The following is a 16514-nucleotide window of genomic DNA, read 5'->3' as shown; positions in this document are numbered from 1 at the left end:
CAAAAGGTTATAAAAGGTTGTCAGAAAACGTTTAAATGTCGGGTTATATAAAGGGTATATTAAGAGTATAAAACGTTTTCATAACCTTAAAATACATTTTTTGATTATCTACTGCTCAGCAAACAAAAATGTTTTACAGAAAACGTTTAAATGTCGGGCTATATAAAGGGTATAAAAACGTTTTAATAACATTCCAAAAACATTCTTGAAAACTTGATACAAAACATTCTAAACAGAATGTTATTTTGGGGTTGAAAAAATATTTTGCGAAAAACGTTTGCCCAAAATATTTTCAATAACGTTTTAAAAACGTTTTCATGACCTTTATATAACCCGACATTTAAATGTTATTAAAAGGTTTAGAAAAAAACATTTTAAGAAAATTTCTGTGTTTACTGGGTTCAAACATTTTAACATAATGTTATTTAAGTATTGACACAATATTCGTCAAAAATGTTTGTAAAATAGTTTACAAAAACATTTTTGAAAACATTTAAAAATATTGTTGTAGTGTGTTTTCATACAAAACGTTTTAAAACGTTATCATGACCTTTATATAACCCGACATTTTAATGTTATTAAAACGTTTTACATAAACCAAAAGCCAAAATATATCTTATTTAAAACGTTTTAAAAACTTTTTTGTGTTTGCTGGGAAGTAGGTCGCCTCTATTCTCTGTAAACTACCATGGGAGGCAGTAATTCAACGCTCCTGAGTACAGCATCCATATTAATTAATGCTGTTTATTCCAAAGAGACCAAAAGCGTATCGTATGATTGTCTCCCTCCATGGTAATTATTGCAATTGATGGAACCAGCGAGAAAAAGAATAAGAAGAAAAAAACACGTTTATATTCGATTGAAATTCTGCACAGTTGGGGTAAATCTAGATATGTCATGGTTTGTTTTAGATATTTCCAAACACATAAGTAACCCCGATGGCAAAGCAATTACTTCTTCATTAGATATTGCTTTCACAAATCGTTCATCCTAAAGGTGGGTAACCTGATAGACAGCTTCACCTCCCTCCCCCACGTGACCCCATCAAAATGCAGATTTTTGTATCAGGCGAAAGCTCATATTTTTCTCATCAACATATTGAAATTAAGAGTTTTATATCAGTATATTTCCGACGAAATTAAAAAAACAAAACAGTAGTCTTATGTGCATGTGGTTTACCACGTTTGAGATTAATTCGACCGTTTTTGACGATATATTCGGAAATACCAATTTATTACAATGACTATCATTAATAAATACACTGTAGACTATACTAATCATGATTATCACGATGTCAGTAATTCTATAATGAATTAGTCCTATTTACAAGAAACATTTACATGTACTTTTTGGCATGAATGCTTGAAAGGGGCGATATTTAATGTTATACGTCAATTTTAAAGAATTCCGTGTTCAAAATTGCTCAGGTCACCTTCCAGACTTAGAACTCCATTTTCGAATTTAAAAAAATCAACGCCACATTCGTAAGTCCACCGTGATTAGAAAATCACAAAATAACAGGTGAAAGCTGTTTAAACCCTTTTCATTATACAATAGAATAATCCTTGATTGTATTTTCTTTTTTCACACGATAAAATGTAAACAACTTTATCAAAGGAAATAAATAATACCAGCTCAGAGCTTTCAAGAATTATTTGATACAAGAAGTAGTGAGGCAGTGGCCGACGGTAATTCAAGTTTGCATTTGTATATGTTGAATTATACATTATAGTTACAGTTACTACATAAATACCAGATTTTCCCACAAAGGTTTTTCAACCTAAAGCCTTTGAATTCTAAAAGAATCCCGTTTCTTACAAAACAGGTCAATTACTTGACAGAATAAACGGAAGAAATTGTCCGGTACATTAGACAAATTTAAGTGAAAATCGTCAGCGAACTACCACTTTACATTTCTGGTCACGTCTCTGCGTCAATTTGTTCACCAAAATAAAACAGGAAACATTCCAGAAGCAAATTAGCCAAGTGCTGTGTTACTAAAATGACGACCACGAACAAGACAGAAAAGATCGAGCACCACAGCGCACCGTCTCCTCTTCATTATCGCATTGGATATTTGAGCAACCGAGTAATACAAGTGGCATCTGTTCACGAAAGTTTTACTTTAAAGAATACATTTTAAGGATTTTTAATTGTTAATTGTCAACCAATCTGTGAAGCTTAATGTAGTTAATAATGCTCAGTTTTGGAGAAAGTATAAAAAACCGACATTTTTGACACAATTTTCTTGGACAACAAAGCAAACAAATTAATTTGTTACCAAGTTTAAGGAAAATATACCAAAAATGGTTGAATGGTTTCACTCAAAAACTCTGATGATATATTGGCACATTTTGTTATTTCAAGATGCAATGTTTGTTTTACCTCCTTTCGCAAATACCAGCATTTTCCAGGATACACACATCTTGTAGTCATTGGTTGTTGACTTTGTAAATGAGAAATGACAAATTTGCATGGCCATATCTACGGAGCCCCCGAAGTGACATGAAAGAAAATAAAAAAAAATATCTCGGGGCCCCGACTTAACAAATCACAGCCCCGAGATAGAAACTCGAGGCCCCAGTACTTAGTAACTCGGGGCCCTGACTTAGTAACTCGGGGTCCGAGATAGTAACTCCGGGCCCCGACTTAGTAACTCGGGGCCCTGACTTAGTAACTCGGGGTCCGAGATAGTAACTCAGGGCCCCGACTTAGTAACTCGGGGTCCGAGATGTCACTTCGGGGGCTCCGTACATGGGTGACATAATAAGCACGTATTTTAAAACAGTTCAGCGATTCCGAGGAGGGAATGGTAGAACTAACTTTTCAAATAAGTACAAATAAAAGATAACTGAGATTGATTCGCGGAAAACATATCTTCCTGGATCTTCCGTTGCGTTTTCATTCAACGTGACACCTCCTTAAAGCCATATTATAACATTTGCTGAGGAGAACGCCCTCAAAAATTTAAATTCTCGTTTTTACACGATTGTAATGTACTTTAGTCAATAAAGATACTCTGCAAAAATCAAGACTTTAAGTGCTGTAGTTTTGTCAAAATCCGAGATTTTGAATAAAAAGCTGGAACCGGCGTTTTATTATTACGATGGAAATATTAGTCGAACACGTATGCATAGTACGTACACGGCGTGCGGGATACACATACACACACACCCAGAGGATCGTACCGTATTACAACCGCGGGAGTAACATGTATGGGCGCTGTAGTATATTCCACTTTTCTATGCTTTATCTCACTTGTTCGGCTCAAAATTAAAAGAGGACATATCATTTTATGAAAAATAAATACTCATCTATTTTTTACAGAAATGTTATAATATGGCTTTAATAATAATATTGGTTTATAAACAAGTTCAGGAAGGATTTGACTATATTAAATTTTAGGGTTAATAAGCCTAATTAAAACAGTTATTCGAAAGCTAAGATAAATAAAAATCCTGTTTTAGGAGTATTAGGAGTTTAAGTCCATATTTCATTAATTGAATTTGGTTAATACCAATCAGGTAAGACATGTCACTAAAATTAATTTATCTATTAATTTATCTACTAAACTATTTGATTTGATAGTTTTATTCAAAAATTTGAAACATAGTCGTTATCTGGGGAACAAATGCTACTCTAAGAATATCACATTCATTAATCTCAATTAAATTAATAAAATGTTACAGTAAAAAAAGAAAAAACGTGCCTCTGGATTACTCTAAGCACCCTAATCCCAACGCACACCTTCCGTGCTCCAAATACATTACCATATCCGTTCACTTTTTGGTTAGATCCACAGCTTTTCTTGAATCTGGAATATGACTTACACAAAATCAAACATGTGTTTTGTGTCACACTATGTCACCTCTCTTATTTTTTCCTATTCGTTTAACATTATGCAAAAAATATTATTTGCATTTCATTAAACTTTCCATAATTGCAGACTTTTATATATGAATGTCGGAAAAATCCTATAATCATGAGTGATACACTTAAAGTCTCATTCAGTGATCCCAGCGAAAGTGTTAATAAAATTGTTTTTAACTTGCTTAAAAGTGAATGATAAGTCATTCAAATTGTCATATGGTATTTTTGAAGCCCCATTCAAATACATGTAGCTAATTTATATACTGTCAGTATATAAATTACAGATTTATGTAAAATGCCTTATTTTGTCTTAGATACGCAGCTTTCGGTTGAACCATTAGCAGGTTATGTTAGTACATCTATGACAATGACAAAGGTACCAACATCTGATTTTTTATGATTTTTACGATTGTCCGGATGAGCAAATCACTGAACATGCTGAATGGGCCTTTAACGCTGCGAAAAGTTTAACTGTGTGACTCTATGGTTTGAGGGTAAGTGACTACCTGGCACATACAGGGTTCAAAAGAAATAACTCCCCCCCTAAAATTACAAAACATTTCTTTGCATAACTTGACATACATTTGGTTGATTTGAAAAATTTAAAAACCTGTGAACAGAGGAATCTTTTTGCTACCCTCCAAATTTTCTTCTTTTTAAAAATCATTTTTTGTTGGTCAAAAATTTTCACATTTCCCAAAAATGATGCTTTCAGAAAAAGTTGCACTTTACTACATTACGTACAAAACGTTCTCGATATTAATGTTAAGGTTGATTTAATTCATGTTTTTTTCTTTCACCTTTCTGTCTCTGATCCTTCAGGCATCCATGCAACCATCATTCAGTGCAAAACAAAGATTTGTTGAACTTAATTTTGGCGTAAAATGAGATTTTTGTTGATGTTTTTAATCAGCAGTTGCTTCAAAATGATAAAATCACTAGGGTGGAGAAATGAGCTCTCCACGCATAAATTTGACCAAAAGGGTGAACATTTACCTGTAGTGGGTCAGTTGAAGCATCTTGCATTTTGATTTAAAATGATGGCTTTATTGGATAAAAATGTAACACTCATGATGTGGCCACTAGAGGTTGCCTGCATGCAGTTGGATGCTGACTTCCAACCTCCAATCTTTGTTGACCATTTCTTCTTTGTCATGTACGCCTTTATTCAAGAGAGCCATTGCTATAGATCTTTGCACCTGTTTCAGTCTACCATTTGCAAGTAAATTTTTTATCTATTCTAGCCAACGAAAGAAATAAGCATCACACTACAAACCTTATTTCTGCTCCTATAGTGATTTTACCATTTTTGACACACTGACTAAAAACCCCATTCATGTCAAAATTCATGTCAATGAATCATTGTTTTATACTGAAAGATGATTACATGGGTGACTGAGTAACCGGATACATAAAATTTAAGAAAATTAACTAACAATTAGGTCAATCAAAACATTGATCACGTTGATATCGAGAAGGTTTGTGTACATTACATGTATAGGATGTTGAAAAGTGCAACTTTTTCTGAAAGCATCATTTTTGGGAAATGTGATAATTTTTGACCAACGAAAAATGATTTTCAAAAAGAAGAAAGTTGGTAGGGTAGCAAAAAGATTCCTCTATTCACAGCTTTTTAAATTTTTCAAATCAACCAAATGTATGTCAAGTTATGCAAAGAAATGTTTTTTAATTTTAGGGGGAGTTATTTCTTTTGAACCCTGTATTTACTCAAATAAATGCATCCGACTAAACATTTCTGACACTGATATGGCAGTTATTCAATCTATTGTGTCTCAAGTAGTAGGCAAGATCTAGATAAAACTTAAAGTATAAAATAAAGTCTATTTTGTCTTTAAGACTGGCTCATTTTCACTCCATTTGTGTGATTACCCTGATTTCAAGCCAGCTTAAAAGGAATATAATATACCGATGTACTAGGTGCTAAAACGCTTGATCTTTCAGCCCTTTTATCTCATAAAATCAGCCCGATGGAATACATGAAAGTAAATGTTTCAATCTATTCAATAGATCTCTCTCAATAGATCTTCATTGGAACTGCCATTCCAAGTTAAAATGTGATTTTATTTTAGAGGTATAGCTACTTATTTTAATGTTTTCAAATCGTCTAGTATATGCCCGTATTTAAATAGGTAGAAACAGCGTTATTTCTTGGGAAGACAGAAATGCTATATGTCGACATGTGATTGAATGTGAAATATTACTCTTATTTGGATGCTTTTAAGCAACGTTTGCACAGTATATGTATGAGATCTGAGAGCACATCAGACACATCAAATTGAATGTTGTATACGAGGAATATCCTTCTGATATCAAATAATTTTGATTTTTTTTTTAAGATTCGCGAATGCCGATGTAATACAAATTTTATGGCCACTCACTAAAAAGTAAATTGTATATAACTAATGAGATGTAAATTCAAGTGTATGTAGCTGGGATACAAAGCCGTCTGCCATATGAAAATGTTAACCTTCCGTATTGAAGATATACATTTTTCCCCAAAGCATCTAAAAATTTTAGGTCTTTTTGTGAAAAGGTGTATATCTTCAATAGGAAAGAATTTCCAATTTATGGTCGGCTTTTTATCCCAGCTACATACATTTTAAGTACATAACATGATAAGTTTACTTCGAGGACTGTTAAATGTGAAAACTTTCACAAATTTAAGTTTTAATAATTTGCCATAAAATTTGTATTATATCGCGAATTTCATAAAATCAAAATTATTTGATATCAGAAGGTTCATTCGTCGTACTGGTTCCCCCCAAAAAAAAAAAAAAAAAAGAGGCCCCTCATTGCGCCCTCTTTTCGCCTATTTCTGAAAAGTTGATCAAAAATATATTGGTATGTAAAGAAACCGTTAATTGTTAGCTTTAATAAACCAAAACAATTTTTTTCAATCGGCTCACAAACAGAGTGGTTGGGATGGGTCATGCTGTGGAGTGGCCTGCAAGATCACCAGACACACCACTTGATTTCTTAATTTGTGGCAAAATCCAAGATCTTTGCAAACGTATTACTGCTATATTCACAAGTATCCGGCGCACAAGGTTGGTACGCAACGCAACTGATGCAATGAGGACTCGGGCTGAAACCTGTATTCGTCAAGGAGGCAACAAGGTAGAGGGCAGAGCAGCACAGTAAACTCACTTCAAAAGAACCAAAGACAAACTAAACAGCCCTTTTCAGGGCTACCTTTTATTCCAAAAAGAGAAATGACTTATGTTGTCAATAAAAAGGAAGCAAGAAACAATAAAATAAGAAAGTAAGAAACATAACAAAACAAAAAGACATAAAATAACTGAGAAAATCATAAGTAATTGCAAGTATAGCAAAAGAAGTCCAATCCCACATCAATTTCGCCCAAATTACTGACACAAAATCCATAACCCATAAGCCCACCGGTAAAGCCCATTCCCTAAAATAAAGTTGTTATTTTATAAAGTTATCATCGAGGAATGTTTTATATTCATGCATGGTATATGCACTTGTCAATCTTTAAAGTAGCCAAACCTCCTCCGTGGACAGAGTGAAAAACGGATACATTTCTTTAAAAGGGCATATCTTCAAAAGTCATGAGCCGATTGAAATAATTGTTTCGGTTTATTAAAGCTACCGGGTAAAGGCTTCTTTACATACCAACATATACTTGATAAACTTTTAAAGAGGGCGCAATGAGGGGTATCTTTTTTTGGGACACCCTGTATTTAGAATGCAATTGATGCGTTCCCACAAAAAATAAAATAACAATACATAGAACGTCGCAAAAAATAAACCTCCTAAGAAGGAAGATGGTGTGTTTTGTGGTAATCGTTAGTTGGCTAAGTTTCTGCGCAAATAGAATATTTTTTTTTATATTCCAAAATAGACAAGATAGATCTTGCAATTAATAATATGATTAAATAAGGTTTAAATAAATGTTATGTCTCAAACACATGGCTACTTACTCTTGAATAAAAAAAAAAAAAAAGGGGAAAAGGGGGGAATAAAAATTAATTTGCCGTTTCAGCAGAGAATGGAGTTTTGTAATTGCCTCTCAAGTTGCAAGATCCAGGATAAATACAGGCTGTGTATAACAAATAGGACTATGTGTCTTCCAAAGGTTCTCATGCTATCCATTACTCTGAAATCTAGATAGTTAATCTTCATTATGCGCGACTACCCGATCTCAAGCCAGTTTTCAAGGAATATAATAATACCAACTCCCCTGGTTATAAAGCGGCTAAATTACGAGATCTTTCAATCCTTTTATATCTCATCACCAACCATGTCACAGCAATGAATAAAACTGAATGCCCCAATTCAATCACTATAAATCCTCTCCTACGTTGATGTAGTATCTTTAAATATACCAAATACCAAATACAGTTTTTACTTGGAGGAAAACGTTCTCAGCACACCACACTCAGTAAATAACGTAGTAATAGTATCTCCAACTAACTACCAGAGCAGAAGCAGTGTCTTTACTTGGGATGAAAGAATACTATCCGCAAAGAATGCCGCATGAATGAATGTGAAAAATGGCTTGCATTCAGGTAATATTATGTTACTTGGTGCCTGAATTGTAGTATTTATTACTCAAATCATTCCGTCTCATTACCTACACTTCTTCGCAACAAAAGGTGATAAAGTAACGGTGATGTTTTCAAACTTAAAGCATTGTTGGTCAGCTGATGTTTCACACAAAATAAGTTAAAAGTCCTTACGATTACCGGGACGATGACAAAGTTGTACTGAAATGTAATACGCTTTACTAGCTCTGTCTCTAAACTTAACGGATTTGGTACCATAATAAATTGCTCAAGTAACTGATAGAGTGGCTGTCAAAGTTTCTGGACCAGTTATTGTCAGTAGGAAAGAGATGAACCAAATGAGAACAAAGATTTTAGGCACATACAACATACCAATCCCGTATCAACTTTGCAGGTGAGTTATCATAATGATCTCTACATCTACATCTTATACTCAAAAAAGTTGCCGAAGCAATATCTAATTGAGAAACAGTGTGGTGGCATTGAATGAAAAACACATAAACATATGGACACTAATAATCTTACAAACAAAAAATTAGTTGTTACTTAAAGCTGTTTTGAAAGCTGAAATATTGGTGATGTTGAGAGTGATTGGTGAGAGATAATTCCATTGAACTATTATAAAGAAAAAAAAACTGAATTTGTAACTGTTGATTCTGGTTCTCATAACTCTGTACTTAGCTGGATGGTATTGCCTAGTGTTGTTATCAACCTGACGTTGGACGTAGTTCAAGGTGGGTCAAGAAAGTACGAGATAAACAACATAACATAGAACCAAATGTACCAGTACTATACAAAAAAATGAACTGATGATTGAGAAGTAGCGTGGGAATGTGATTTAGGTTTAAACTGTTCTGCATGATGACCTGACTCTTTTTACCGTCAAAAGATCATCGTAAATGACTTAAATACACACTTTTAAATCGCACTGTGGGTTGCCGCCTATTTTATTCTATATATCTTTCCAAAAGGGCATTGGATGCTACCAATTAGGTAAAGTCAATGAGTACCACACAATGCAAAGTATTTTCTGATTATTTCGCAAAGTTGAAATTGAGAGGTTATTTGCATTGTGTGTGTTATTCCAAAACTCGCGCTGAGCGCAGCAGTTTACACAAACCTTTGCATCGCACAATAAAGACACAGATTTTGGTTCAATTTCTGGCTCTTGCCGATGAATGCCGGAGGCACATTATTTGACCTCCTTGAGCTACAAACAACGATGGCGGCGGATTTACCATTGCGTTACATTAGTGCTATTTTGAGTAGGTAATCTTTGGGTTGTTTGTTATTTCATCCTTAAAACAGATAGATACGTGAATGAGTCTCAAAACACTATTTTTTTAATCAAAATTCGTATTGTGAATTATCAGAAATTAAAAAGCAGCATTACTCCTCTTGAAAGAAAAACAAATGTTCAGAATCGAGAAGAATGAAATTCATACGTTTTCAGGAAAGCAAGGATCTTGGTTGCGAGGATGTCCCTATTGACGTAAATTTGATATTATTTTAGTACTAACATATTGACTCTTGTGAAGTATTATGAAACCAGCAAGTAAACAAACAAACAAAGCAAAACAAACAAAACACGTTTTTCTACAATTTAAATTCAGCACAGTTAAGTTAAATTTACAAATGTCGTGGTTTGGCTTAGAAATTTCAAAGCACGTTTCTAGCCCGAGGGCGTAGCAATTACTTCGTCACTAGTATATGGTGATTTTAAAATATCGGTGATCTCATTTTTATCGCATTTGTTTTCTTTCATATGATGCTAACAATACAAAATTAGATTTCTAATTTTGAATTTAAAAAATCGTTATATGAAGAACGTCAAATGAGAGGTGATTACTCATTATGCAATCATTGTCTGATATAATTAGAGGTTAATAACTGTGCATCGGTTATTTGGAGGGCATTGTGAAAAATCTAAACATTTTGCCATTGGAACCGAGGAATATCCCGATGGATATTCCGAGGTCCAAAGCAAAGTGTTTAGATTTTTCACAATGCCCGACATATTACCCATGCAAAGGTATTAACCTCATTCATAACCGTCACTTTAATCTCTTCGCCTTACAAAATAACACAAAATTTTTACATCTTCCATTTCCAAAAATCGATCAGGCTAAAACATGACGACCAATAACAGAAGTGCGTATCATAATATGTGCAAATAAGGTAGCTCGCAATCCAAACACGGCAGCCAGTGCGCGTGCAGTTTGTTCGACGCACAACAACACGCAAACGCCGGTCAATTGTGAGATATTAATGACCTCGATTTGCGTTCGCGTTTTCACAAATAACTAAATGTAATTGGATCGCACACATCGCGTTTATTAATGAGGTTATGAATTGTTATTAAGGAAATGAGAAATACAGATTACTGATTTCTTATTACATTCAAGAAGTAGTGGCTGATCCTAATGCAAGTATAAACCTTTGTTCCTTGTTGTGAATTATATATTGACAGTTACTATTTAAATGCCTGATTGTATCACAAAGGATTTTCAAGCTTAAAACTTAGACTTCTGAATTCTAAATTGTATTTTTCTTACAAAACATGTCAATTACTTGACAAATCCAAGGAATAGATTGTCCGGTATATTAGACAAAATTAGATAAAGTGAAATGTCCACTTTACATTTCTGGTCACGTCTCTGCATCAATTTGTTCACCAAAACTAACACAGGAAACATTCCAGAAGCAAATTAGCCAAGTGCTGTTTTATTGTAATACGACGACCAAGAAACAAGGCGGGAACGAGTAACTTGTACGGTCTCATATTCATCAGTTAACAAGATATTTGAGTAACAGAGCTATTATACAAGTTTGGCATTTGTCCCCGAACACCTGCGTTATTTTGAAAATTCACTTTCAAGAAAGCATTTGGAAAGACTTGTAAGAAAAGCTGAACAAATAGAAGTATGTTTGCCCTATCAGGACTCGGGTTGTCTGTCTGTTGGCAATTGAGAAATCTGCCGTTTTATGGTCTTAAATCTGGACCTGTAAAAACTTTTGGGGTTCATCAAGCTAAATTTTGGTTGGTCTCCAACGGACGGGGTACAAAACACACCAAGGTATCAAAGGATGATACAAGAGGATACCTAGAATATATAAAACCAGACAGATTCGAGCCAGGTATACCAACTTGATGTGGGGAACAAGACAAAGACAAAATTAGATAAATACAAATGCAGTATATGAACCATGGAGGTGTACACTGACATTGCACTAGTAAAAAAATCGCTTGCTACCTTTTAAATATTAGCTATAATTTGATTAATTTAATATGTTTGCTACCTATATAAATCTATTTGTTACTAAATTAAATCATTGGTTGCGAAATGATTTGTTGTTTGTCCCCGATGAAGGGCAGTTTATCTGCCAGAAACGTCGGTTGTATGCTGCATTAGTTGTTATCTAATTTTGTCTCTGTCTTTTTCCCCACATTCAAGTTAGTATACCTGGCTCGAATCTTTCTGGTCTAAAGTATATAAAAATCATATATATATTCCGAATGGTAAACACTTGGCAAATCCATCTGAGACGTCAGTAAAGTAAAAATGCTCAGTGCTTAGTAAAAATGCTCAGTGTGGGAGAAAATCCCACCCACAAAATCCCACAAAATCTGTGGCTTACATAACAACAAAACTAAGACGGTTACAGAAGTAGATGTAAACATCAAGGAACTGTGTTTTTTCCCTTTTAATTTTGACCAAGCTTAAACAAAATAAAAAACGGTTCCTAGATATTTAAATCTAGTCTTAGAAATAAATAGAAAACAATATTAAAGATTTTGTTATGTCGGGGTTGTATTCTCCAAATTGAGTTGAGGTAATTGAAGTCATCGAGTTTGCAAAGACCTTATCGTGACCCTGAATGTATCCCGTTGGCACGCTTGTGAATGAGAAAAAAAAGATATTGGCACATATTGTTATTTCAAGATGCAATGTTTGTTTTACCTCCTTCCGCAAATACCAGCATTTTCCAGAACACACACATCTAGGGTAATCATGGTTGTTGACTTTGTAAGTGAGTAATGGCAAATTTGTAAGGCCATATCATGTCAGCAGGTTGACATAATAAACACTGATTTTAAAACAGGTCAATAAATTCTGAGGAGGGAATGGTAAGTTTTTAAGTGTGTACGAATAAAAGATATCAGGAAAAAAAAACTTTCCTCGATTTTCACGTGTGTTTGCGTTCAACGTGCAACTTCCTGAATTGTTTTAATTGGTTTACAAACAGGTTTACAAAGGTATTGGGTATTACAGGTTTAATAATTAATGCAATCATTCAAAAGTTAAGTTAAAATCCTGGTTTAGGAGTATTAGGATTAGTCTATATGTGCCTTAATCTCTGTGTATATAATTTTATTCAAATACATAACCACGTCGTTCCATTTATTAAATTTGGTTAATACCAATCCACTTATGTAACTGAAATGAAAATCTGGTAAAATGCTTCTGAAATTTCATTCCAAATATTGAATCCAGAATAGTTTTGTGGTATGCATGTCACTGTATAAACATAGTTTATCATATTCATTAATCTCAATTGAATTAATTATGTTGATACAGATACACATTTTGGTTCTGGATTACTCTAACAACCCTAAATCCAGCGCATACCTTCCGTGCTCCAAATGCATAACCATATCCGTTCATATGTTGACTTTGGTTGGATCCACGGCTCTTCTTGAATCTGGAATATTACTACACAAAATCAAATATGTTTTCTGTGTCACATAATACGTTCTCTCTTTTTTTTCCTATTCGTTTAATATTAGGAAAAAACAAATTATTTGCATTTCATTAAGTTTCCACAAATTACAGACTTATTTGTGCCAGAAAAAAATAATAGTTACAGTAATCATGAGTAATATCTGTATATATACGGTTGTTTGATGGGATCATTTATTAATTTTTCAAACAAAACATCATGTACAACCACATTTTAGGCCTGAACAGCTAAATGTGATATCATGCTAATGTATAAAGATGCTTTTGAGTCATCCTCAACCTTAATTTTCCCTCTTTTACAAAATTATTCACTTTAATAGCATTTTTATAGCTTTTTCGGATATAAAATGTATCTATTAATGACAAAATTGGTGGCGCTATTTAGTTACTGAAAATTACTCTTTCAAGCTTTTAATAAAAACAACTCCTTTTATTGTTTGATCAAATATGTTTATAAAATGTCCTTGTTACTTGTTTCACCCATTCCAGCTGTTTTAATGGCAGTATTAATCACCTACCCCTTGCAAATAAAGAAATATGATTTAGGATAAATAGCGCCATCTATAGTGTCCATTTAGTTAATAATGAAACCAATTCTAGACACATCGAACAACAGATAATGTTTTGAAAAGTGACTCGGCATAGAGGTGTTAATCACGACTTGTTTGATGTCATGTAAAACTACAGTCACGTTTAAGTTTACAAAGGTGAACTGATGGCAGTTTTTTATGTAAATACTGACCTCAATTTCATACAAATAAGTGATCACATCAAACAACCGTGTCTAAATAAATGTATCCAGCAAAACATTTCTGACAGTGATATGACAGCCATTCCATAATATATTGTGTCTCAACTACTCAAGTTATATGCCAGACCTCGGTAAAAGGTTGTGTAGAAAATACAGTCTATTTTGTCTTTAAAACTGTCGCTCCATTTCACTCCATTGTCATCTTGTGTGATTACCCCGGGGTTGTATTCTCCAAATTGAGTTGAGGTAATTGAAGTCATCGAGTTTGCAAAGACCTTATCGTGACCCTGAATGTATCCCGTTGGCACGCTTGTGAATGAGAAAAAAAAGATATTGGCACATATTGTTATTTCAAGATGCAATGTTTGTTTTACCTCCTTCCGCAAATACCAGCATTTTCCAGAACACACACATCTAGGGTAATCATGGTTGTTGACTTTGTAAGTGAGTAATGGCAAATTTGTAAGGCCATATCATGTCAGCAGGTTGACATAATAAACACTGATTTTAAAACAGGTCAATAAATTCTGAGGAGGGAATGGTAAGTTTTTAAGTGTGTACGAATAAAAGATATCAGGAAAAAAAACTTTCCTCGATTTTCACGTGTGTTTGCGTCCAACGTGCAACTTCCTGAATTGTTTTAATTGGTTTACAAACAGGTTTACAAAGGTATTGGGTATTACAGGTTTAATAATTAATGCAATCATTCAAAAGTTAAGTTAAAATCCTGGTTTAGGAGTATTAGGATTAGTCTATATGTGCCTTAATCTCTGTGTATATAATTTTTATTCAAATACATAACCACGTCGTTCCATTTATTAAATTTGGTTAATACCAATCCACTTATGTAACTGAAATGAAAATCTGGTAAAATGCTTCTGAAATTTCATTCCAAATATTGAATCCAGAATAGTTTTGTGGTATGCATGTCACTGTATAAACATAGTTTATCATATTCATTAATCTCAATTGAATTAATTATGTTAATACAGATACACATTTTGGTTCTGGATTACTCTAACAACCCTAAATCCAGCGCATACCTTCCGTGCTCCAAATGCATAACCATATCCGTTCATATGTTGACTTTGGTTGGATCCACGGCTCTTCTTGAATCTGGAATATTACTACACAAAATCAAATATGTTTTCTGTGTCACATAATACGTTCTCTCTTTTTTTTCCTATTCGTTTAATATTAGGAAAAAACAAATTATTTGCATTTCATTAAGTTTCCACAAATTACAGACTTATTTGTGCCAGAAAAAATAATAGTTACAGTAATCATGAGTAATATCTGTATATATACGGTTGTTTGATGGGATCATTTATTAATTTTTCAAACAAAACATCATGTACAACCACATTTTAGGCCTGAACAGCTAAATGTGATATCATGCTAATGTATAAAGATGCTTTTGAGTCATCCTCAACCTTAATTTTCCCTCTTTTACAAAATTATTCACTTTAATAGCATTTTTATAGCTTTTTCGGATATAAAATGTATCTATTAATGACAAAATTGGTGGCGCTATTTAGTTACTGAAAATTACTCTTTCAAGCTTTTAATAAAAACAACTCCTTTTATTGTTTGATCAAATATGTTTATAAAATGTCCTTGTTACTTGTTTCACCCATTCCAGCTGTTTTAATGGCAGTATTAATCACCTACCCCTTGCAAATAAAGAAATATGATTTAGGATAAATAGCGCCATCTATAGTGTCCATTTAGTTAATAATGAAACCAATTCTAGACACATCGAACAACAGATAATGTTTTGAAAAGTGACTCGGCATAGAGGTGTTAATCACGACTTGTTTGATGTCATGTAAAACTACAGTCACGTTTAAGTTTACAAAGGTGAACTGATGGCAGTTTTTTATGTAAATACTTACCTCAATTTCATACAAATAAGTGATCACATCAAACAACCGTGTCTAAATAAATGTATCCAGCAAAACATTTCTGACAGTGATATGACAGCCATTCCATAATATATTGTGTCTCAACTACTCAAGTTATATGCCAGACCTCGGTAAAAGGTTGTGTAGAAAATACAGTCTATTTTGTCTTTAAAACTGTCGCTCCATTTCACTCCATTGTCATCTTGTGTGATTACCCCGATTTCATGCCAGCTTAAAAGGAATATAATACTACCAATGCACATGTTGCTAAAACGTCTGAATTTGGTAATATTTCAACCCTTTTATCTCATAAAATCGAGACGCAAAAAAACAAATAAGTAAATAAAATTGCAGATTCATACGTAGTGGTAATAACAATGAAATGTATTAATTTAGACTTCAACACTACTTGTCTTTAGTGTTTATTTCGCTTACCGGGAGCGCTTTCGAGGAACTTCCTCGTCATCAGCCTATGTTAATTGTTAGCTCTGATGTTTTCTTGGAAACGGCTAAGGACCAACCTGATTAGGTAACATCATACTTGATGACGTCACCAAAGTCGGAAGTTTCCTGCCCCTGGTGTCCCTGGTCCTTAGCCGTTTCCAAGAAAACACCAGAGCTAACAACATCGGCTGTTGACGAGGAAGTTCCTCGAAAGCGCTCCCGGTAAGCGAAGTAGTGTTGAAGTCTAAATTAA

Source organism: Amphiura filiformis, chromosome 10, assembly GCF_039555335.1.
Source record: "Amphiura filiformis chromosome 10, Afil_fr2py, whole genome shotgun sequence".
In the NCBI taxonomy this organism is placed as follows: Eukaryota; Metazoa; Echinodermata; class Ophiuroidea; order Amphilepidida; family Amphiuridae; genus Amphiura; species Amphiura filiformis.
This window is presented reverse-complemented; position numbering follows the sequence as displayed.